Here is a 25854-nt window from a genome sequence, read left to right on the forward strand (position 1 = left end):
GTATCATTATAAAAGTATATACAACAACCGACGAGTCGTAATTGTCACAAGGAGTCAGACTGAGACGTGCGGATCCATTTGCAGCATTTTATTGTCAAGATCGTAGTCGGGGCAAACAGGGTCAACACCAGCAAACAACAACAGCGAAGATAATCCAGAGAGTAAACCAGTATCCAAGCGTGAGTCAAAAACCAAATGGGCAGTCCAAAGTAACAACAGAAACAAACAGAGAAAACAAGGCAAAACAGGAAACAAAACCAGGAATAAACTAGGAAACTCTGAAAACATGGAGACTAGGAAACTGAGAAAACGCTTAGAAATGCAGCCGGGGCAATACAAGACTTAGCAAAGAAGCTGAGTGTGTGAGTGGCTTAAATGCTGTCCGTGTGATGAGCTGCAGCTGTGTGTGTGTGAGAATGAGCTGCAGGTGAATGCAGTGATTGGTGCAGTGGCTTGTGGGGGCTAAAGTCCATGAAGTGTAGTGCAAGAGTTAATGATGACCAATACGTGACAGAGCCCCTCCCCAAGGAGCGGCTTCCAGACGCTCTAACCACCTAATGAAACCCGGAGGGTGGTGGAGCAGAGGCGGAACAGGGGGAGGGATGGAGGGCCAGGTCCATGTGGGGGTTATGGCGCTATGGACTGAGGCGGAGCCAACGGAGGTAGAAGCCATGGTGGAGGAAGGGTTGGCTCCTCCATGGGGCCGACCGATGGACGTGGAGCTGGTGGAGCCCGAGGCGGAACCGGAGAGTCGATGGTCCTGGGCGACACAGAGGATCCGGAGGGCCAAGGCGGAACCCAAGGCTCTGGCGACCCCGGCGGAGATGGAGGTCCGGAGGTACGCTGCGGAGCCAGAGTGACAGAGGATCGAGGCTGTACCCACGGGAGGGAGGAGGTCCACAGAGCCGGCAGGACGGAGTGACGAGGCGCAGCCGGAGGAGTAGAGTCCAGAGGCGAAGGTGGGGCGACGACTGACCGGGGCGGAGCCGGAGAGACGATGGAGCCCGGAGGAGCTGGTGGGCCGATGGCCGACAACGGAGACGAGGGAGCACAGAGCCGGGGTGGAGCCGCAGGGTCGGAGGGCCGAGGTGGAGTCCAGGACTGGAGACTGGAGGTGACTGGAGGTGATGGTGAGGGATCCTTCAGTCTGGACACCGATGGAGACTAGCAGTCCCACGGCAAGTCCTCTGCACCGAAGGTGGGATGTGGGTGAGCAGAGGGACTGTCAGTAGACAGAGGTGGTGGGACTGGAGCAGTAGGGAGGGTGGGTGGGAAACTCAACAGTCCATACACGGCCTCTGTAGCCTGAACCGGGCAGACAGGAATCTCAGGAAGATTGGGCGGAACCAGCGTAGGCTCTGGGAAGCTGGGCGGGACCAGCGGAGGCTCTGGGAGGCCGGGCGGGACCAGCGGAGGCTCTGGGAGGCCAGTCGGAAACAGCGGAGACTCTGGGAGGCCGGGCGGAACCAGCGGAGACTCTGGGAGGCCGGGTGGAACCAGCGGAGACTCTGGGAGGCCGGGCGGCACAGGAGCCCACCATGGCGGAGCAGGCGGAGCAGGGAGCCTTGGCGGAGCAGGCAGAGCAGGGAGCCTTGGAGGTGCTGGTAGAGCAGGGAGCCTGGGTGGAGCAAGCAGAGCAGGGAATTCCGCTATACATGCCACCTCCAAAAGAGGTATAGGCGCAGCGGAGATGTGGACAGATGAGGCCTCTGAAAAAGCCCACACACTCAAAATGGCAATAGCCATTACAGGTAATGCATTATTAAGTGGGAGGCCCATCGGGTTTGTGGGCGTGTGGCTTGGGAGTGTTGGCCCTGCGTGGCTTGGGAGCGTTGGCTCTGGATGCTCGGGGGAGACGTGACTTGACTCAGGAAGAGCTGTTTGACTTGACTCAGGAAGAGCTACTTGACTTGACTCAGAAAGTGCAGTCGCTTTACTGGACACAGGAAGTGAAGCCACTGGACACAGGAAGTGAAGCCGCTCGACTTGATTCAGGAAGAGCTGCTTGACTTGGCTCAGAAAGAGCTGCTTGACCTGACTCAGGGAGTGCTGCTTGACCTGACTCCGGGAGTGCTGCTTGACCTGAATCTGGGAGTGCTGCTTGACCTGACTCCAGAGGTGCTGCTTGACCTGACTCAGCAGGAACTGCTGCAATGATCTGACTTGACTTTGTAGAAACAGCAGCTGTGACATGACTTGACTTGACAGGAGCAGTGACTGTGACATGAACAGGCTGTGGCTTGGCTGATGTGATACTGGCGAACGCTGGCTTGGCAGACGTGACGTTAGTAGACGCTGGCTTGGCTGACGTAGCGTTAGTAGGTGCTGACTTGGCAGGTGCTGACTGTAAGAGACCAGCCGTTCTGGCTGACAGCAGTGGAGGGTCCTCCAAGCTGGATATGAGTCTTTGATAGGCCATGGAAACGTGAGGGTCTGATGCAGCAGCCACCATTTTGACGATAGACTCGGGTGTTCTTTGCGACAGGCTCTGGCGTGCCGGCAGCCATCTTGTGAACAGACTTCAGGTCGGCGGCCATCTTGTGAACAGACTGCGGGACGGCGGCCATCTTGTGAACAGACTCGGGAAGGGCGGCCATCTTGTGAGCATGGTTACCCAGGTGAAAAAAAAATATACTTAAATGCAATTAAAATACACTTAAATACCCGCAAATACATTTTTAGTACATTGTTTTTTTTTGTGTTAAATAAAAGTTTGATGGTTATACACTATAAATTTACTAATTAAAAGTATGTTTATACTTCAGTAGGACTTTAGTACACTTGACAAAAGTATACTAAATACCAGTAATACTTAAATCATTTTTTAGTGTACTACAATAAAGTACACTACAGAAAAAACATCCAAAAGAGTTTTATTAGTGTGTTTTTCAAAAGTGTGCTTTAAATGCTTTAAACATTAGTTGATTTTTAGTACACTGTTTACATACTAATCTTGAGTTTAAAATAAGTTAATATATAAAAAATCTATTAGTAATGTAGTGTAGTAGAAGTACATTTTCCCAAAAGTTGTACTTAAGTACACTTAATATGAATGCATTATTATCACTAACACTTAAATTGATTTTGAGTGTGGTAATTTTAAGTTTACATTAAATTGATTTTATTAAAAATCTATTAGTAATGTATTGTAGTAGAAGTACATTTTCCCAAAAGTTGTACTTAAGTACACTTAATGTGAATGCATTATTATCACTAACACTTAAATTGATTTTGAGTGTGGTAATTTTAAGTTTACATTAAATTGATTTTATTAAAAATCTATTAGTAATGTACTGTAGTAGAAGTACATTTTCTCAAAAGTTGTACTTAAGTACACTTAATATGAATGCATTATTATCACTAACACTTAAATTGATTTTGAGTGTGGTAATTTTAAGTTTACATTAAATTGATTTTATTAAAAATCTATTAGTAATGTATTGTAGTAGAAGTACATTTTCCCAAAAGTTGTACTTAAGTACACTTAATATGAATGCATTATTAGCACTAACACTTAAACTGATTTTGAGTGTGGTAATTCTCCCAGGTTAAAAAAAAGTTCACTAAAATACACTTTATTTAAGTATACTTAGTACACTTTTCAGTAATGTACTAAAAGTGCTCTATTTTCGCACACTAATTTTGTACTTATTGTACTAAAAAATAGTATTAAGTATATGTTAAGATAAACTTAATACCATCTAAGTGTACTCAACTGTGCTATTTTGAGACACCATGAAATTGAACTAAAATGTGCTTTTAACATACTATATCTGTATTTAAAAAAATATATTTAGTTACAACTAGAAATACACTTGAACCCTGCTTTTGAACATTTATAAATATATTTATGACTAATTTAAAGTATAGCAATAATATATTAAAAGAATATACAAAGTGTGAAAAAAGTGTGCTAAAATACAATTTAAGTACACTTAGTGCACTTCCCTAATGTACTTAAAGTGCTCTATTTTCGGCCACTAATTTTGTACTCTATATATTAAAAGTTATTCTTAAGTATATGTTAAGATAAACTTAAGATCATCTAAGTGTACTCAACTGTGCTATTTTGAGACACCATGAAGATGAACTAAAATGTGCTTTTAACATACTATCTCAGCATTTCCAAAAAATGTATTTTGTTACCACTTCTAATAGGATTGAAACATATTTCATAAACCTTTAAATATACTAATTATACATAAAAAATTAACTTACTGATTATTTAAAATACATGAATAATATATAACAAATGTATACAAAGCGTATTTATAATGTATTGCCCAGATATTTTTATTACAAAAAAATACACTCGTTGATTATTTAAAATACATGAATAATATATAATAAATGTATACAAAGCATATTTATAATGTATTGCCCACATATGTTTAATAATAAAAAATACACTTCTTAATTATTTAAAATACATAAATATATAACAAATGTATGCAAGGCGTATTTATAATGTATTTCCCACATATTTTTATTACAAAAAAAATACACTTGTTGATTATTTAAAATACATGAATAATATATAATAAATGTATACAAAGCATATTTATAATGTATTGCCCACATATGTTTAATAATAAAAAATACACTTCTTAATTATTTAAAATACATGAATAATATATGATAAATGTATACAAAGTGTATGTCACGCCCTTGGACTGTTTGTCTTGGTTTTTCCCAGTGTTTCCCCCATTGGACTGTCTGTTTGGTTTCTCCCATGCCCTTTTTTGGTCTTCCTGCTCATTAGTGTGATCCCCTCCACCTGTTGTTGTAATTATCTCCCCTTTATAAGTTTGTTTGATTTCCTTGTTTCTACAAGCGTTACACCTATGTTCCTTCGTTGTGTGCGCGTCTTCTCCCGCCATTCCTGTCTTTTGTTACTCTGCCTGAGGATTTATTGAAGACTTTTTATTGAAGACGTTATTTTTTGCTTTCCTACACGTTTCGTGACAACGTATTTATAATGTATTGCCCATACATTTTTATTCATTATAATACACTTATTAATTAATTAAAATATATCAATTATATATAATAAATTTATTCAAAGCGTAATTATAATGTCTTGCCCACATATTTTTATTAATAAAAAATACATTATAAATACGCTATGTATACATTTATCATATATTATTCATGTATTTTAAATAATCATCAAGTGTATTTTTTATTAATAAAATATTTGGGCAATACATTATAAATACGCTTTGTATACATTTGTCATATATTATTCATGTATTTTAAATAATCATCAAGTGTATTTTTTATTAATAAAAATATTTGGGCAATACATTATAAATACGCTTTGTATACATTTGTCATATATTATTCATGTATTTTAAATAATCAACAAATGTATTTTTTATTAATGAATATATGTGGCCAATACATTATAAATACGCTTTGTATACATTTTTTATATATTATTCATGTATTTTAAATAATTAATAAGTGTATTTTTTATTAATAAAAAACATGTGGGCAATACATTATAAATACGCCTTGTATACATTTGTTATATATTATTATTGTATTTTAAATAATCAGTAAGTTTATTTTTTATGTATAATTAGTATATTTAAAGGTTTATGAAATATGTTTCAAATGTATTATAAGTGGTAACAAAATAGATTTTTGGAAATGCTGAGATAGTATGTTAAAAGCACGTTTTAGTTCATCTTCATGGTGTCTCAAAATAGCACAGTTGAGTACACTTAGATGATCTTAAGTTTATCTTAAGGAGTACTTAAGAATAACTTTTAGTATATTAAGTACAAAATCAGTGCCCGAAAATAGAGCACTTTAAGTACATTAGGGAAGTGCACTAAGTGTACTTAAATTGTATTTTAGCACACTTTTTTCACACTTTGTATATTCTTTTAATATATTATTGTTATACTTTAAATTAGTCATAAATATATTTATAAATGTTTAAAAGTAGGGTTCAAGTGTATTTCTAGTTGTAACTAAATATAAATTTTTAAATACAGATATAGTATGTTAAAAGCACATTTTAGTTCAATTTCATGGTGTCTCAAAATAGCACAGTTGAATACACTTAGATGGTATTAAGTTTATCTTAACATATACTTAATACTATTTTGTAGTACATTAAGTACAAAATTAGTGTGCGAAAATAGAGCACTTTTAGTACATTACTGAAAAGTGTACTAAGTATACTTAAATAAAAAGCATTTTAGTGCACTTTTTTTTTTACCTGGGTTACTACAGGTCCGACTGGATGTTGCAGGTATTTTGGTTTCAAAACTTTTAACTTCACTAAAATCATAACTCTAATATAACATGAATGCACTTCTAGAGATTGAGTTTGTAAAGCAGGTATTGTATCTTGTATTTATTAACTGAACTGTTCACTGTTAAAAGGGAAGATGAGGAGTAACAGCTGAAAATGTTCACATGTTGTTTGCTAATTAAAAATGCTGAAAAGGTCATTATCAAGTTTAATAAATGAATGGCAGAGAGGATGGCAAAAGGAAATCAAGGGTAGACACCCCTGCTGAAAAAAACAGCTAAAACCAGCCTAGGCTGGTTGGCTGGTATTAGCTGGTTTAAGCTGGAAGTAGCTGGTTTTAGCTTGTCTCCCAGCCTGGTCAAGCTGGTTTAAGCTGGTGGTTTTCCAGCCTGACCAGCTAAGACCAGCCTGACCAGCCTGGCCAGGCTGGAAAAATGGCCAAAACCCCTCTAAAACCAATTTTATCACTATAAAAGGGGCTCTCTAAATAGGGCTGTGCTCAAAACATCAGTACAGCAATATTGTACTGTATATTGTGACACATTCCTTGCTGATATACATATCATTACAGAGGCTTCTAGCAGCCAATGCTGTGAAGCAGTTCTGAGAAAGAAATGGAACATAAAAGACCATTTTGATGTCTAAAAGATTGAAAAATATTTTCTTTGGACCTTTTAATTTTGATTAAAAATTGTTGTGTATTAAATTGTCAAACCTAAAGATTTTCTTCTCTCTGTTTAACACAATAATAAAGAACAGCTGTTATATTAAACTCTGTGTGGTCAATATTGAAAATATCTGTGGCCCCTGATGTATTGTATTGTAAGATTGTAGACGGTAGAATATTAAGGCATAAAATGGCATGATTTATAATTCAGATACAGGTTCACACAAAAACAAAATATATTGTACAATGGAATGTCAGCCTTTACATTTACATTTACATTTACATTTATTCATTTAGCAGACGCTTTTATCCAAAGCGACTTACAATTGGGAATACAACAAGTGATTCATCCTAGGAGGCAGATCAACATAGGAAGTGCTCAAAAATACCGTATGACAGGCGATGTTAGATGAGTACGGGCTAGAAAGGGAAGATCAGAAAAGAGAGGAAAATATATATATATATATATACATATATATATATATATATATATATATATTTTTTTTTTTTTTTTTTTTTTTTTTTTTTTTGAGTTAGATAGTGTCGAAAAAGATGGGTTTTCAGCAGTCGCTTGAAGACAGTAATGGAGTCTACCATTAAAAGGGATAAATCGAGTTTATAATTTATTATATTTTATTTAAAACATAACTAGTACTGTCTTAATTGTTTAGATTTTTAGAAGGCACATTAACATCTTTCACATTTACAACTCTGTGTTTGCTGCATAAAAACTAGGTCGATAATTGCAATAATTTGACCATAAAGAGCTGAAAAATGTGGAAATAAAAATTCATTCTCTGTCACAAGGGGGCGCTTTAGGAGCGCTGAAATACTACGGTTTCCATGGGAACGGCTGAACACCAAGCAGCAGCATTAACGCAGTTTTATCAGACGTGAAATGAAAATGCAAACGACACGTTTCTGAGGACAGTCGGTTCCCTTCAGATTCATTCATATAAAGACATCAGTGCCGCATTTTGACTTAGAAACCTGCAGCGTGCATATTTATTCAATGACATCATTGCCTTTTGAAGTTTAATCCAGCCCTATTCTCGTCTTTCCGTCCCCAAATGTAAGACCTCCTAAATTATAATTAAGTCTTTTCTTATACTATTTAACATATACAAAACTTTTTATGGCCTTAAATTTGACACAACCTAATTGAGGAGTTTTTAAGGACCTGCAGGAGCCCTCTCCTTTACAATAGATTTACGATTTTTTTTTACATGACGACATTAACATTATCGGCAGCTATTTCAGGACACAAACTATAAAAAAGTATAAATACTCGTGCATAATCTCTTTCCTTCACGTCATTCTTATGATAATAAGTAACGTTAAATCTGGTGAAAACACCACTTACCAGCAGCCACGAACGTGTCTATCCTTGGCGTTATAATATAAACATGATCGGATCGTCCTGAACTTCCTGATGGGGTCGTCACGTGACGAGGGTCATTCTATTACAGCTAAAACATTGTTAATTAATTTTACTAAAAGTTCGATTGGGCAGGCTGTCGAATTCAATATTTTTATAAATATTTTTTTTTATATATTATTACATAAAAAAAAATCTTAACAAAAGGGCACTTTGATCACTAGGAGCCAAAAGGGCAGGTGCTCAAGCACCCTCCGCCCCCAACCCCCCCCCCCCCCCCCCTCTGCACGTGCCTGTAGGAAAGCATATTTTTTTTCTTTTTTTCTCCTTTAATATTCACTCACAAAGACTGTTGATGCTGATCAAATACCATGATGTGAGTCTTAATTTGAAGTCATTTTCATTTATTTGCGCCGATCTGCTTTTTTTAAGAAAATAAAAAATAGTGCACATTGTACAAGCACAAAGTCATTCCCCATAATATTTTCCCTCCTTTCGGCGCTTCACACTCCAGTCCAGCGGGTGGCACTAACACACACTTCTGTTTGTCAAACACCATTAAACCTAAGAAGAAGAAGATTAGTTTCACTGCACTCTCTGTTGTTTTGTTGTGATTCTGTTTTAGTTCAATCTGTGAGAAATGAAGTTTCTGTAAACAGAAAAATACAGTTTTTGAATCCAGTCAGTAAATACCTGTAATATTCTCATCCTCACAGCTGTGACTAGGTTTGGAAGCAAGTAGGAATATCTGGAGAAGTATCAGCTGAACTGAGATCTGCTGCTGTGAAGATGTTTGTTAAAGTGGAGAGTGAGGAGAACACAAGTGAACTAGAAACCTGGAGAATAAAACAGGAACCAGAACCTTTGAGAATAAAACAAGAGGAACCAGAACCTTTGAGAATAAAACAAGAGGAACAAGAACCTTTGAGAATAAAACACGAGGAACCAGAACCTTTGGGAATAAAACAAGAGGAACCAGAACCTTTGAGAATAAAACACGAGGAACCAGAACCTTTGAGAATAAAACAAGAGGAACCAGAACCTTTGAGAATAAAACTGGAGGAACATGGAGGTTGGTGTTTAATCTTCATTCATCTTTAATGACTGTTTGTGGTACATTATTTCAAGTTTTAAATAATGATGACATGTCCTGCTGCTTTAGATTTAGTTAATTGTAATAGAAACAATCTTCAAAGCAGAACAGTCTGTTGAAAGTATAGATGAGGCAGCAAAAGCACTTCCAGATCTAGTAAGAAGCATTTAAATTTGCCACAGAATTCTTTGTAACAGTTTTTATGAAGCCCCTATTTATAATACATTATAATGGTATTTCTATGAATGCATTTTACAAAAATGTATAACATGTATCATCTCAAGTTCATTGCTTTGCTGTCATGTGTCTTACCAAGAAAAAAATGTAATATTTTTTAGTAACTGCGCTTATAGTGGTGTAGAGGATCACAAAACTCACGGTTTGGATAATATCACGGATTTTGAGTCACGGATCGGACCATTTTTCGGATCAGCAAAAAACAAAACAAAAAAGTTAGTTTTTTTTTAATTACTGAATGCTTACTTTAAGTTAAAGTACTTCTAATGCACAGCAAACACTACCAGCTGAACTAATAACAAAACAAGAACAATTACACAAATGACAAGTGTAGATGAATACAACATAAAGTACTAATAAAATCAATAACACTAGTATTCAGGTGCAGAAATTTAATAATTAATTGTAAAATAACTAGTGCTTCTCACAGCAGGTATTTATAGTATGCTGTCTCTTTAAGGCCAAATGCATGTATCTTTTTCCTCAGCTGTTTCGGTTCACTGAAGATATAACCGACTGTGTTTACCAGAATACTGAAACGGGTATTTAGACATGACTTTGTATGTATGTTTCTGTTCAAATAGAAGTTAAAGAGGAATCAATCTGTGAATCACGTAGTCTTAAATCGCGCCCCTCTCTCTCTATGTGCGTGCTCGCTTTAGGTGTGTGCGGCAGCGGTAAAAAAAATTAAATATAAAACAGCAGGCATGTTCTCTTTTGCTGCAATGGTTTTAAATTGTCTGAATTGGTAAATTGGCAAGACAAAACCTGCACATTATAAACTTTTACTCTATGATGATAAAAACTTAAAGGGATAGTTCACCCAAAAATGAAAATTTGATGTTTATTTGCTTACCCCCAATGCATCCAAGATGTAGGTGACTTTGTTTCCTCAGAAAAATACAAACGAGGATTTTTTATGAAAACCGGTGCAGTCTGCCAGCCTTATCATAGACGTGGATGGGCACCAAACCCAGTGATGGGCAAGCTACTTGGAAAGTGTAGTGAGCTAAGCTAACAGTTACTCTTCATTAAATGAAGCTTAACCATGGGCGTCGGAAGCAAAATAAATGTGGGTGGGTCCTCACCCAGAAAAAAAAATACTGTAGTATATGCCATTTTCTGTAGTCTGGTGCCTTTTATTTTATGTTTTTACACAATGCAAATAGGCCATATTTACAAATATTACAAAATATGGCTATTGAACAACATTTTCAGTGGCACAAGTGATAAAACGAGTAACATCATTTTTGACGCGGGAGACCCGAATTCGCGTCCGCCTTTTGGTGAAATCATTTTCGAAACTCCGTTTTCACTTATATCACATTGGAAAGGCATTTGTTTATTTGTAAATTAATGAAATAATTGAAAAGTTGAAATAAAATATCAACTAGGGTTAGGTGTATCTGAGCAGAAGTTACGCTGTTTTACTTTGCTGTTTCTCGGGAGTGCAGCAGGCACAACCAACTAGTGAAAACCCGGAATGAGTTTAATTGATATGGACTCTGAATAAGCCAAGTGGAATAAATTTGAGGAAACCACAGCATGTAATTTAAGGCTTTATCTGAATGGAGTTTAATTTATAAAGACATACCTCATACAATGGATTTGACTGAGTCTGACGAAAAGTGCAAAGACATACTCGCTGAATTAGAGACGGTAAAAGTGGGTGGGTCCAATATCATTGGTCTTCAAAAGTGGGTGGGTCCTGTCCCACCCACGTTCAATGGTTCCGACGCCCATGAGCTTAACTACACTAAAGCTACAGCCTTGGGTAATGTAGCAAGCTAAGCTACAGCATCATGGCAAAAGTAGTTTACTACATCTAAGCTATTTTTTTTAAATGTCATTTTTCTATTGAACCAACATCATACCAAGTCAGTGCTTTCTCAGTGATCAATTAAATTGTCAGTCTTACAGGCATACAAGTTCAGTTTAATTGTTTATTTAACCACTCTTCCAAACCAATTTGGCAACAAAAATCTGTATCATGTACAGGGCTGGATATATCTCATATTTTGGGGGGTTGAATTCTTTCTTGAAAAAAATAAAAACAAAAAAAAGCAATGGCACCAGTTTCATAATATTAAACGAATAAAACATGGAAAACACAAAATTTGTAAATAAAATAATTTTATACATATTATTGAATAACATAGTCTATATATGAATGGGTGTTCGTCAACTGATTGCATGTCGTCAGAGTTTACAGTGTTGACAGCTTCGTAAAAAATAGCCTACTGGAAGCGTTGTAGATTTGTTGTATATAGCTACTAAAATATGACAGACCGCACAAAAACAGCACTTTAATTTACTGCCGTGTTTGAACAAAGATAGGGATTGATTTCATGAATACAGGAGCCTGATTTTTTTTTAATTGTCAGAATCTATAGTACATAACAAATACAAAAATAAAAACAAATCACAAACTTTTGCATACAAGACTGTGAATAAAAGACAAGTGTGGAATGTAAGCCAGATTTGGCCCAGACTCTGTTACTATCTGGGAAGCAAAGCTAAATTCTATTGTAAATTTGTTAACTGACAGTAAGAATATATAACCGAATCAATCGGCTATTTTCGTTTGCAGAAGATAAAACACATTAACGTAAATTGTAAGTCTTTTAGAGGAAAAATTAAACCGACAGGTCACAGCGGCTAGGCCTATAAGTCACATTTTATTATATTCGGAAATAAACAGGCCTACAGCGTAATGTTATGACATTATTTCCCTCACTCCACAACAAATCCTTTAACTTTAATCTTATTCAGAACAGAACAATGATGATATAAATAAATAAATTTGCCTAAACAATCCAAAACAAATTAAATGTCAAACTGAAAGTAAAGTTGGGCTTATGTAGACTACCTCTCTTGCCACAAATACAAATGTTTCCATATCTGCAATATGTATTTGAAGCAAAATTATTATGCATTGGGTAAGCTTTGTACTTTCATGCACGTCGACGGAAAATATCATGATGAGCAAAAATGTGTCACGGACCGGTGGTCAGGCTGAACTGCATGTAATACACACTATTTAAATTGACTAATGTAACTTTTGGGTGACTGTGTTTTATTTTTCAAATGAACAGTGATATTGTGCGCGTACACAGCGCGATCAAACAGCTGAATATCATATTCTGTCATGTTGGTCATAGTAAAGGCATAATTCGCTACTGCAAAGTCCAAAGCAGTTTGAAGTATTAAGAATATTAGCAAAGATTATTATAATTGGTTTAGACTAGAACACGGTTTTTTTCTTATTTTGGTATGGAACCTGGTCGTTTTTTGTTTGTTTGTTTTTGTTGATGAACCGAAACATTTTGCCTTTCGCCATGAATTTGACACCCGCCCTCTGCCCATCTCGTTCTTCTGAGTTTGAGATCTTCCCAGAGCACTAGCCTGCTTCAAATACTAAAATCAAGGCGCCCATCACTAGATCTAATACTACGTTTTGCATTGCAGATTATACAGTTTTCTGTTGCTATGTGGGCGCTAAGTTTTTTTCTAACATTTAGCTAAAATATCGACAACAAAAGTCTCGACAACAAGTGCTAGACTAAAACACATTTCTCATCTCCTCGAATGCAAAAAAAAAACAAAAAAAACATTCGCCTTTATAAATACAGTGCTGTGTCATAAATACAGAAAACATGTACTTTTCAGAGTGTAATTTGGATTTGTCTGTGCATGTTTTTGTTTACTTTTAATGGTTTAGTGCCCATCCACGTCTATGATAAGGCTTGCAGATTGCACCGGTTTCCATTAAAAATCTTTGTGTTTTTATGAGGAAAACAAGTCACCTACATCTTGGATGCATTGGGGGAAAGCAGATAAACATCAAATTTTCATTTTTGGGTGAACTATCCCTTTAACAGTTAATCCGCGTGGGGGCTGGTCTGTAAGGGATAGCGGATAATCTACGATCCGTCGCACCCCTATGCGCTTATAAATTCAACACAGTAGTAATTTTATGAAATCATATGATGATGCTAAAAAGTGTATTATTTTGTCTATTTGTTGTAATGCAGATGTGTTTATGCAGTTTGAGGTTTAAAAACCATTATTTTCCACCTACTGTACATTATTTTTGCTCCTTTCTGCCCTCCCTTTATGAAACACTTTGACTGCGTCTGAAATCGCATACTACCCTACTATATAGTACGCGAAAAGCAGCACGCGAGGAGAGTAGTATGTCCGAATTCATAGTATTCTAAATTCAGTAGGCGAGAAGTACCCAGATGACCTACTGCTTCCGGCAGAATTCTGTAGTAGGCATACCGTGGACACTTTCCTATCCCATGAGGCTCCGCGGAAGGAGGCGTCATATTCGAAAAATGGCGGAAAGTGGAGACGCACATATATATATATATATATATATATATATACGTAGATGCCTCATCGGACCGCTCCAAGCACGTAGATGCGGAACGGTCCACTTGACATCATTCACCATATAGTAGGTTTGCCAATGGCTGTGCAGGACTGTGGCATTTCGAATATTCAGTGATTTACTATGGTCAGTTACATAGATCTATGGGTGAATGACGTCAAGTGGACCGCAGTGAAATGGCGGACGGCTTACGTATAAACGGACCATAGAAACTGTCACTAATGAGGCATCTACGTATATATCTATGGAGACGCGGCTCTTTTCAAGTGTAAATTTTCAATATGGCGGATGTAGTATGTCCGAATTCCATTCATACTACTCACATTCATACTATATAGAACGTACTGTTTTAACAGTCGGGTAGTACGTTTAAATTTAAATGTAGTACCTACTTAAGTAGTATGCGATTTCGGACGCAGCCTTTGATTTTTACAAAACTCATTGTTGATGGAAACCGAGGTGTTCTCTAATTGGCCAGCTATCCGTGCATTGTGATTGGCCGAATACCTTAAGTGTGTGTTGGAAATGTTACACCCCAATCATGTTGTGATGCCATTTTTTGGCACATCGAGACAGAAATGATAAAACCCATTATAAATGAGGCTTTTGTTGCATATCTTATTGTTTATATTGATTCTTGAATTTGATGATTGATTAAAATTACTCATACTGTCTTTTTATGCATTTTGTCACGCAGTGTAAACATAACACCATGTGTGCACTTGCGATCATAGAATGAGAAACAAGCTCTACTCTACATTGCTTAAAACTCGCGTTTGAATAGTCTGTACTGAATTCTTTAAATATGAAAATGTTCTTACAGGCCATTAGTCAGAAGCGCAGACTGTCCTTGCAAAATTGTGATTGGCCCACTTTATAGCCTTAAGGCTTTAGAATATTTGCATTTTACAGTTCCAGAACAGTGTTGTAAATATAACTTAAACACTGATTTCTTGTTGTGTCCTCATTTGAAAGTCCAAACAAAGAACGTTCGCTTTTGCAATGAAACGCACTGCGTCTCCACAACATTGCGCTGCAACACTACTACAGTTGGTTACAAGTTACGCCATCTTACTTTTCATATTCATATTCATATGGGTGGTGTTACGCTAATCTATTCACACCGTGAAGTGGAGATGTGTTTGAACGAGCTGTTTTAGGGAGTTGTGGCTAAGTCTTAACTTTTATAATAAATATCTCTTTGGTTTTGAGACTTTATGCTTTGCAGCTTCACCAATCTTATCTAGGCACAAACAGCTTGTAACACTCCAAAGGAAACCACATCATATGACCCCTTTAAATTATTTTTATTTTTGATATCCCACACACCAGCTCTACCAAATCTGCTTCCGGTGCCACCATCTGTAGGACCTACTGGCACTGCTCTCAAATGTTAGTTTGTTCATGTTTCTCAGCTTATAACAAATACTGAAAATGAACCATTTTTACTTTTATTTCAGAGTCGATTCAAGAAAAAGAGGAGAATGAAGAATCAAGTCAAGTTGAGGAGAAAAATCATTTCAAAACTGGAGAAAAAGCTTTGAGTTGCTCTCAAGTCAAACAGAAAGATTTAAAGAAAAGAAAAGCAGAAAAATGTTGCAGCTGCACTCAGTGTGGAAAGAGTTTCACAAAAAAATCTGATCTTGAGCGTCACATGAGAATTCATACTGGAGAGAAACCATTTACTTGTGATCAATGTGGGAAGAGTTTTTCACGCTCATCAAACCTTAAGGAGCACATGAACATCCACACTAGAGAGAAGCACACATGTGATCAATGTGGTAAAGTGTATTTAGCAGCTTCAGGTCTGAGGAAACACTTGGAAGTTCATACAAAGGTGAAGCCACATTCATGCCATTTGTGTGGTAAGAGTTTTTGGCGTCTACAAAGGTTGCAAGTATATGAGAATATTAATACTGGTGTCAGAGAATGCATGTGTTCTAACTGTGAAGAGATTTCTACTTCAGTAAATTATTTAAAACGGCATAAGAGGATTCACACTGGAGAGAAATCTTATGAGTGTTCACATTGTAACAAGAGATTCAGTAAGTCAGGATACCTGAAAATACATGAGAGGATCCACACTGGAGAGAAACCTTTTAAGTGTTCACACTGCAATAAGAGATTTAGTCGGTCAGTACGTTTGAAAATACATGAGAGGATCCACACTGGAGAGAAACCTTTTAAGTGTTCACACTGCAACAAGAGATTTAGTCATTCAGTACTTTTGAAAATACATGAGAGAATTCACACTGGAGAGAAACCTTATGAGTGTTCACACTGTAACAAGAAATTTAATCAATCATCATATCTGAAAATTCATGAGAGGATCCACACTGGAGAGAAACCTTATAAGTGTTCACACTGCAACAAGAAATTTAACCAGTCATCATATCTGAAAATACATGAGAGGATCCACAATGGTGAGAAACCTTATAAGTGTTCACACTGCAACAGGAGATTTAGTCAGTCAGTACATTTGAAAACACATAAGAAGATCCACACTGGATAGAAACTTCATAAAGATTCACACTGCAACGAGAGATTTAGTCAATCAGTATATCTGAAAACATATGAGAGAATTCACACTGGAGAGAAACTTTAAAGGTTCACACTGCAACAAGAGATTAAAGCCGTCATCATATCTGAAAATACATTAGAGGATCCACACTGCACAATAACCGTATCATTTCACCGCACGTGGGAAGCGTTTTATGTAGGGATGCACCGATCCGTATCGGCCGATCACTTGCGCGTTTTGTCAGTAAAGCCGGTTCTGTAATCAGCGGTAAATGCCATCAGGTGCGTGATTTCACGTTGAGCCGTATATACTACACATAGCCGTTGTTCACTGACGAGCTGCGCACATTCACACTGATAATGAACATTGATTTGCGCAGCTCGTCGGTAAACAGCGGCTGTGTGTAGTATATACGGCTCAACGTGAAATCACGCACCTGATGGCATTTACCGCTGATTACAGGACCGGCTTTACTGACAAAACGAGCAAGCATGATCGGCCGATTCGTATCGGTGCATCCCTAGTTTTATGCATCATCTGCTATACACAGTCATGCAGAAACAATCAGTTGATTTTTGTGTATATCTCTGTCAGATTTACACATACTGTCTCTAGCATGTATATTTATACCCATTCCTACTTGTTAATTAGTAGGAGAGAGATCAATCTCATTAGTTTTCTCTTTTACTTTCAGGAGTTAATGATCATTTTGCTTTGAGTCTTTATTAAATGGTACCTTTTTATTAATACATTATCTTTTATATTTTATTAACAAGATTTGTGGTCGACTGTTTGTATTTGCATAAGAAAAAAATATATTTTAGCGTCAATAGTTGAAAGCCATGATGTTTTAGGCTTTGTTTTAAATATCTACGTAAAGCTTTTAAATGGAATTGAATTAAAAGCCTTTATTTTCTTTGTATTTTTCTGCATACAGTACATACATTTTTCAAGACATTTTTTGCCCAAGCGATTATCACTGGCGAAATTACCGACATGGCACTGGTAATGCCTAACAAAATGCCTAATTGGCATACCTATATATGCCTTTTTGCCAATTCTGTGCTGGGAAAGTCACTCAGAGATGGAACTGAATGTTCCACCACCAAGAGAACTCCGACGTGCTCCTGAGGTGGGAAAAATTAACGTCATTGTGGTGGATGAAGCTTTTCTGCTGAAGTCATTCCTCCTCTGGCCATACCCTGAATGCCGCCTCCCCACAGACAAGAAAGTTTTAAATTATCGTTTTTCTCATGCACGACGCATCTCTGAAAGTGCATTTGGCATCCTCAGCCAACGCTTATGGGTTTTCCAAAGAACTTTACGGGTTCAACCAGCTGTTGTTGACTAAGTTGTAAAAGCTGCTTGTGCATTTTGCAATTATTTACGCCCAAATGCAAATGACCAGGATCAGGATGACAGAGGACGCCTATGATTGTGAGCAAACACTACAATGTTTTCAACATTTTAGGGGGCAGCGGGCATCTGTGGAGGCACAAAATATCCGAGAACTGTACTAAGAGTACTTCAACTCACCAGAAGGAGAAGTTGCTTGGCAGTACGACCATGTGAACCATGGTCTGGACAACAGATAAAATCAAACTGTAAATGTGTGTGATATTCATTATTCCCATTTAGAAATATACTTGAGTGTGTGTTAATTAAGGTTGTCACGATTTCAATTTTAAATAAAAATCATTTGAGCAAGAATTTCGATCTCGATTATCGAATGAAAAAATGGAATCGTTGATGCTGCCATGCCTCCATGTCACGTCAGCTTGGCTTGCCAGGCGAAAAAAAAAACACTCTTGTTAAAGTGCTGCGAGTCAACCTAACAGCTACAACAAACAGCCAAAATATAGGATGGCAACTGCAGACACAGGAGACCAGCACTTGAACCCCTTCCTTTTTCACTGAAGTCGCTGGTGTGGAAGTATTTTGGATTTCCAGTGAGTTATGTTGACAACGTCGTGTTGTCGACATAAAAAAAATACACAGTTTGCAAGCTCTGCTATGTACGTATACCACATTATTCCACCGGCAGCATGACTAACATGGCAGGGCATCTCTGCAGTAGATGGGACGATACACCTACCTCCCGATTCGATACGATTCCGATACTGCGGTTCCGATACGATATGTATTGCGATTTTTTAAAGAATTCCGATTCTACAAGTATTGCGATTCGATTTTGTAATCTGTTGCGATTTTGTTTCTTTCTCTCTAGACCATGTGGAAAAATGTGAATAGTACACAATATATACACAATAAAAAAACATTTTAGCATTGTTCCTATTTTATTTCAGTTTATAACAAACTGAATATTTAATTGTAAAATAACTAGTGCTTCTCACTGCAGGTTTTTATAGGATGCTGTCTCTTTAAGGCCAAATGCACGCACCTAATACTGATACTGGCACGCGTCTCTTCGTCTCTTTCTCAGCTGTTTCGGTTCACTGAAGACATGACCGACTGTATTTACCAGAATACCAAAACGGGTATTTAGACATTACTTTGGATGTACGTTTCCGTTCAAATAGAAGTTAAGGGGGCAATCTGTGTGAATCGCGCCTATCTCTCTCTCTCTCTCTCTGTGCGCGTGCTCGCTTCTGGTATGTGAGGCAGCGGTAAAACAAAACAGCGCGCGTCTTCTCTTTTGCTGCAATGGTTAAAAACGACCAATCAGAAGCTAAATAAAAGAAAAGGTGCAAATTATAAACCTTTACTCTATGATGGTTATAAATGTAACAGTTAATCCGCGAATCACATGCGTGCCGAACCGTGGGGGCTGGTATGTACGGATCACGGATCATCTTCGATCCGTTGCACCCCTAGTGATGGTGCAGGCTGTATATCTCTTGCTGTGTTTGCTGGTAAGAGATGTGACATCATGTAACCGATACAACACACTGCCCTCTGCTGAAATAAAAGACGTAACTTTCGTCCATGTTTATAAGTAAGTGTTAAAATAAAGCAATGTATTTAATATGAATTAATATCGATTCTGGTGTTAAAAAAAATTGATTTTTAAAATCGTAAATAAAAAAATTGCGATAGTTAGGTGAATCGATTTTTTGTTCCATCCCTACTCCGCAGGCACCACAAAAACAGATTTATCTGTTAAACCGACAATTGAACACAAACTACTCTCCCGTCTTCATTTGGAATAAAACTTCCAAGTAACTCAACACGTGCAAAGGCAATTAGAAGCGCGGTTGGAGTATTTATTGCCGTGGACATGCATCTTATTTAGTGGTAGAACACTCTGGGTTTAGGCATTTAATTAGCGTGCTAGAACCGCGCTACGAAATCCCAAGTAGAACGCATCTGACAGCTACAGTAATACCCTCCATGTACAATAATGTGAAGGAGAAAGTTATTGAAGGTCGTAGCAGTGCACATTTAGTAGCCTTGACTACAGATTGCTGGACCTTCAGAGCAACACAGAGCTTTATGACTGTCACAGTGCATTGCATTAACGATGACTGGCTTAATGACTAATGAAAACTTCAAACTGGCTCCATATATGAAGCTCACACAAGTGAACATTTAGCAGAAGTGCCGAGGGAAGTGGTACTGGAATGGAAGTTGAACAGACAAAATGCAACAATTCCTGTGACAGCTGATAATGCAAAGAACATTGTCAATGCCTCACATGCAGCTGGATTGTCTCCACACCAAGGTTATTATAGTTAACGAAAACTAACGAAAAAACTAAAACTAGAATTGAAAAAGCATTTTCGTTAACTGAAATAAAATAAAAAACGAAAACTAACTTAAACTGTTTTGTGTGTATACAAAACGAACTTAAACTAACTAATATTATAGCAAAAACGTCCTTCGTTTTCGCCTTTGTAAATATATTGTGGCGATATGGATCCAAATCTATACCGGCGTTTGCACCTTGCCCACTAATTAAAACGGAAGTCTGGGAGTGAGCGGAAGGAAAAAAACGTGAAGGAAACGGTACCTGAAAGAAACTGTGACCAAAGGTGTTGGATTGTTTGCTTGCGCAGACCGAGTGTGAACGCCAAAACATCGGAGAAAATTGGTGGTGCATTAATTCCGGTTGCAACTTAAGTCCAGCCTGGTTCGCCTGCCGCAGGTGCTATAGTTTCTCTTCTTTTGATAAAACTCCGCTGAAGCTACAAAGATTTGTGCCCCGGCTTGTAAATTGGTTGACCGACCAGCCGCTGCCTGCTTCACGCAGCAGATGCACACACAAACAATCACACTGCACGAAAACTCACGCTCCCGCACTCACACAACACACACTGCAAACTGATCGAACCTAAATTTATTTTCTCATTTTTGATTTTTGTCATGTGATGTGTGAAAACGGTGAACTTTAAGACAGTTTCCAGTTGAGTTAAAAACGAAACAGACACTTTTTGTCTTTTTTAGTAGGAGGACATTTCTTTTTTATGGTTTCACTTTCTATTGGACTTTTTGAATTGAGCTCAATGAAATCAATAGCTAATCAATTGCATAAATGTACCAAGCACAACTTGTTCAAAAGAGTGAGAAACTGCTTTTATGATGTGCTGTTCATTGCACAGTTAAACGGTTATTCCAGACACATCCCGATGTTATGTGTATTGGAATTTTGTAATCACAGATAATGAACAGAAGTTTTACACATTGGGTTGTTAGATTTTAATGTTTTATGGGAAATTTTTATAGAAGATTTTTATACTGTACAAACTGTATATTATATCCCCTACATCTACTCCCATTTGAGGAGAACAAAAAAATTAATGTATGCAAGTATACCACGGACACATCAGCCCACTGTGCAGTTCACTTTTATCTATAGATGAACAGAACTTTTTGCACTGTCAGCATACTGTATATAGGCTAAAGAGTTGCTTGCAAGTCGCAGTAGCACCAATTATGTCCCCAGCAACCTATTTCCGTTTGTTATTAAACTGGATATTCTGCGCCGCATTAGTACTGGCTTTTATTCTGCCTCACATAATTTAAAGCCCGTACTGAAGGCGGAGTAATTTGGCCAATCAGATGAATGGGGCGTTTCAGCGCCGACCCACGTGTGCGAATGAAATATGGAAACTATAAACCGATTTGTAAAGCGCAAACAAAACATGAGAAATCAAGCCGAAATTTCGTTTTCCATTTGTTAAATAAAACAAAAATACGAACAAACGAGCCTTTGTCTCATGTTTCGTTATTCCGTTCCAAATAGGAAATGAAATGAACAAAACGTACACGGACCCAGTAATTTTCTATATTTCTTTCATTTCATTTACAGTTTTACTCGGTTCATTGGACGCAGAGTGATTGTGTAAACCACAAATTTAACTATTAAAGGAGCAAGGCGCTCATATCCTGGCACTTGAACAGAGTTTGGCTTGCTGTTTATTTATATTATACACTTAGAAAGCAAAACATATAAAGAGAACAGTACAAATTATAACAATATAAACTTAAACAAAAAATATTTAAGGGTGAAAGAACAGTAATATTTACAAGTGAGGTTCAAAAAATGTGAATATTTACAATATATAAAGGGTATGGTATGGTATTATTTATTTATTGCCATGTCAGCAACAAAAGGCTATTTTCAGGGCAGACAATGTGTGATATTGCATATTTACAAGAGCTAAACATAAAAGACATAAAACAGCACAGGTTATAATAAACAAAAACAATAAAAAACTAAATAACAAAAATAATACTAAAACAATTACTCGGTCGGTTGCCATGGGACTGCTCCTACCTCAGAAAAGTGAGCCATGAAATTCCGTGAGCCTTCCTCAGAGCCTCTCGTGCAGAATTATTGGCTGCAACCCAACCGAGACATTGCAGCAAGTCCTCTGACCCTTGAGCCGTTCCCCTCACAGCAGGTGCCTCCGCAGATCTCCTCATGAAGTTGTGGAGGACACACAACGATACATCCTCCACTGTGAGGACAGGATGCCGAACGCGTTCTCCACCACCAGCCGGTCTCTGGAGAGACGGCAATTAAACACCAGTTTCTCTCTTGGAAGTGTGTGTCCAGGAAAAGGCCTCATGAGGTTTTTCCGGAGGGGAAAGGCCTCATCTGCCACAAAGACATTGGGCAGGGGTCATCTGTGGTCAGCACCAGGAAGAGGACGGTCAGGTGGAAGATGGAGGGTGCCATCCCTGAGTGCCTGACCAAAGGCTGAGTTGGCCAGAGTCCCGCCATCACTCATCCGCCCGTATCCCCCGACATCAATCACACGAAAGCAATATTCAGCGTCCACAACAGCAAGGAGAACTAAGGAGAAAGTTCCCTTGTAGTTGTAGAACTGGAATCCGGTGTTGAGTGGTGCCTTTATGAGGACATGCTTGCTGTCCAGTGCTCCACAGCAGAGCGGGAAGTTCCACCTCTCCTCAAAGCCCTCTGCGATGGTCCTCCATTCATCAGCGGAGGGCTCAGCCATGAACTCCTTATACTATATTATTATACAATAATACATTATTATACAAAAAAAAATGATATATATATATATATATATATATATATATAATTTTTTGCAATATACACACACACACACACACCCATATATAAGTTGTAATTTCATTGAAGTGCTGTATTGTTAACTGCATGTTCAGTAGACTATTTATAAATAAAATTTATTTACTTACCGGAGGCAGATGGACAGGCACTCTGCAGGTGGAATAGAGCGCCTGTTGTTAGTGTCTTGGAGGGAAATCCTCCCACCGACACGGGACAGCAGGTCAACAAACTGGGACCGGCTCAGTCGGATGTATCGCTGAAACCGGCCGGATGTCCGACCGGATGTTCCTCCACCAAGATCCAATCACAGTGTGGCACATCTCCCTCCACACCTGGCAGTTAGAGAAAGGGGTCATAAACTGATCTTTGGAATGCCATCTCGACTGTTGTTCACCAAAGGTTATTGCTCCACAGTTCAATTGTATATCCATGATGATACCTGTGAACATACCAGACCTTATCTTTCACTCAATGTCCCCCTGTTCAAGAAAGCACATGTACAGGCTCATCTGAAGTTTGCCAATGAACACCATCCCCACCGTCAAACATGGAGGTGGAAACAATATGCTTTGGGGGTGTTGGGTGATGGACGGGGCGAGGACCTTATGTGAGAACCTCCTTACCCATCCACGACCCATTTTTTAATGCCCTGGATGCGGGATGACCCAAAACCCTAGGAGCTCCGGATTCCAGCGCTACAACTGATCACTGATAGTGTCCTTTTTATTTATTTGGTTTAGTGTTTGCATTCTGTTACGCTAGCCTGTTTTGGAAGACCTTTGTTTATTTTTTTTTTTATTTTTTTTTGACTTGCCTCTGTGGTCACAAACTGCTTGAAGCTAAATTGAGTAAAACAGTTTGCAGTTCAGGTATCACTGAGCATCTGCACTAGGTGGCTTGATTCTCACTTGGCAGCCATCAATGCCACCTACAGTATTTTTGAAAGCTGCAGATCTAGCAAGGTGTGAACAGCTGGGAATCTAATCACTTCATTTCATGATCATGATCTTATTTGCTACCTGATGAACAATGTCATGTACAGTTGACTGGAGTATGTCAAAGGCTCTGGACACTTCATGAACTCTTTTGTTTAACAAGTTTTTTCCCTTCGGCATGAAAGTTGATGCACAATTCTCCTCCAGAGCACCATTTAGTGCCTCCTCCGCAGTATTTTTCAGCAGGGCTGTGTCTGGCATCCTGTTCCTTGTTGGTTTCCCTTTGGATTATGTTAATAAATATTATTTTATTTTTAAGAACTCCACATCTCCTCGTTCCCTTGCTCCAGCGTATTGTGAAAGTTGGATGAACTTTCAAAAAAGTATGCTAATGTTCTAGCCTTTGCCTCACTGAGGGTTTTTGACTGTTCATATTAAACCTTATCCTTTACATTAAAAAAAGAAATTAATTATATTCAATAGATTAACATTTCTTTTTAAATTTGTTTTTTACATTTATCATTGTTGGCCTCATCTGATGATAAAGAATGTCAATAAGAAGAGTTTTCATTCAATTATTGCCCAGATAGTCTGTGATGCTTAAAGGGGTCATCGGGTGCCACGTGCACTATGTTTGTTGGGAGTGTGTTTACATAACCACCCTAGAATGACAAAGATCCACCCAGTAGTTTTCTTTTAATTTAGTAAAATAATTTACCCCTTCTCATATTGAGCCGTTCTCAGATGCCGGTCACACCGACAGACCACTCCCACGACAGCTGATAGACACTTCTATGCTTTTAGCACAGACCCACCCCCAGTGAGAAGTAAACTGTTGGCCATCATTTCAACGCTGGAGCAGAATGTTGCCTAAGCAAGTTTGGGGTACAGTTATTGGGTTTAACAGCGAACACATCAGTCATCGTTTACTACTGACATCTGAGCCGCTGAGAACACAGTGGCAGAATTTTGTTTCTGAAGGGAATGTCAAGTCACCTTTATTTACATAGCGCTTTTAACAATACAGTTTGTGTCAAAGCAACTTCACAGTATTTAAAAAAGCACAATAGCGTGTAAGTAACGCATTATTGTAAACAATAAATTTTCAGTAAAAGGCAGTTCATCAATGAATTCAGTGAAATCATCATCCAGTTCAGTTCAAATAGTATACGATATCGCTGGAAAGTGTCCCCAACTAAGCAAGCCAGAGGTGACAGCGGCAAGGAACCAAAACTCCACAGGTGACAGAAATGGAGAAAAAACCCTTGGGAGAAACCAGGCTCAGTCTGGGGACCAGTTCTCCACTGGCCAGATGAAACCAGCAGTTTGTACCAATAGCTATGTTTCCATCCAAAAATGCGAACTTAACTTAAGCTCAAAACTGGAACATTGCATAAATCATTTGCGCATTTCAGGAGTTCCCTCTTACAGATAATAAACTGAGTGGAAGGTTGTGCATATTTGGCGTGCTGTCCGGGGGAGGGCCTCGACCTCGGTAGTTATTCCCGAGCCCGGGGCTCTCCCCTGCCCAGGGGGAGGTGTCGGGGCTCAGCACTGGCCCGAACCCTATAAGCGCTCCCCAAAGGGCTAGTAATTAATCGCAGGACAGCAGCCAAATAGCCCCCCAAAAAGCTTGGACTTAAGGGATGCTGGATAAGAGCTCCTCCCTTGTGGGTACTGCTGAGATAGAATAGGAAAACTCATATGGAAGTGAGGACTGCTGCAGCAGTGGGGAATTACAAAAAGGTGGATGAGGCTCCTGCAGGAGCTAAAGCTGCTAGTGTGATGTGGGAGGCAAGGTTAGAAGCTCCTGCGGGAGCTGATGCTGCTGCAGCGGTGTGGGAAGAAGGCTAGGGG

The 25854-nt window shown here is 38.4% G+C and overlaps 1 pseudogene; it reads left to right on the plus strand.

Moving 5' to 3' along the window:
* Positions 1-8896: 8896 nt before the first annotated feature.
* LOC141326032 (uncharacterized) lies at positions 8897-19066 on the plus strand (annotated as a pseudogene).
* Positions 19067-25854: the final 6788 nt, after the last annotated feature.

Source organism: Garra rufa, chromosome 2 (genome assembly GCF_049309525.1).
Source record: "Garra rufa chromosome 2, GarRuf1.0, whole genome shotgun sequence".
In the NCBI taxonomy this organism is placed as follows: Eukaryota; Metazoa; Chordata; class Actinopteri; order Cypriniformes; family Cyprinidae; genus Garra; species Garra rufa.